Below are 960 nucleotides of genomic sequence, written 5' to 3' on the forward strand. Positions count from 1 at the left end.
TTTATGAAAAATGTTTAAGAAAATAGTTTGATTTCTTACAAAAAATATTTTTGAAATTGAAAAAAAAAAATGATTAAATTGTAAATGCTTTCAGTATAAAACACGAGAGGTAAAATTTATGGGAGATGAATAGACAATTAAATATGGTATTGATGGTATAATCAGATTAATAATTCAGGATTGGAGAAACAATTTTTTTTTTCCAAAAATGATAGGAAATAAAATGAAAATACAAAGATCTATTCTTTTGTTAGATGCTGATAATTATGACAGGTTGCCAACTACCGAAATTTGTTCATTTTGTTAAAACATAGAATGGCCAAGATCTTACTCTTTGACATCATTTTAAAATTATTTAGCTAACAATCACTACAAAAATTGCAGAATCTTATTTGCAGTAAAATCACATTTTTTTTTTAATATCTATAATAATTTGATAACTGCAATAATATCCAACATCGCCTAAGTGTTGCGTTAATTTCTATTTATAAAATTATTAGATGTAAATAGCATTTAAAACTTTCAGTCTATTAATACATGAGGATTTGCTAAATATTTTTAAGTGAGTTTAAATGATTTTCTATTCCACAGTTTACTACTTCTAAATCCAATTCAAAGAGTTACAAAGTAAAACATTCATTTTTTGTGTTCAATTATTAACAAATGAAGAAATGGAAATGCATGTTCGTAGATTTAATTTCATAATTAAATTATATTTAAATAGGATTTTTGTTTTAATTTTTTTTATTTTATGCTATTGTATTTGTTATTTCAATAAATAATCGATTAATAGTAATGTGTAAAGTGATTAATAATTAAATGTGTAATTATCAGCATTAAATAAAATCGATTAATAGTAAAAAATAATTAAATGTGTAATTATCAGCATTACATACATTACACACACACACAAAACGTGGTAACATAAATATGATAAAATAATATAAAATTGAATTTAAT

Source organism: Euprymna scolopes, chromosome 37 (genome assembly GCF_053919585.1).
Source record: "Euprymna scolopes isolate OS-2025 chromosome 37, ASM5391958v1, whole genome shotgun sequence".
Taxonomy (NCBI): domain Eukaryota; kingdom Metazoa; phylum Mollusca; class Cephalopoda; order Sepiida; family Sepiolidae; genus Euprymna; species Euprymna scolopes.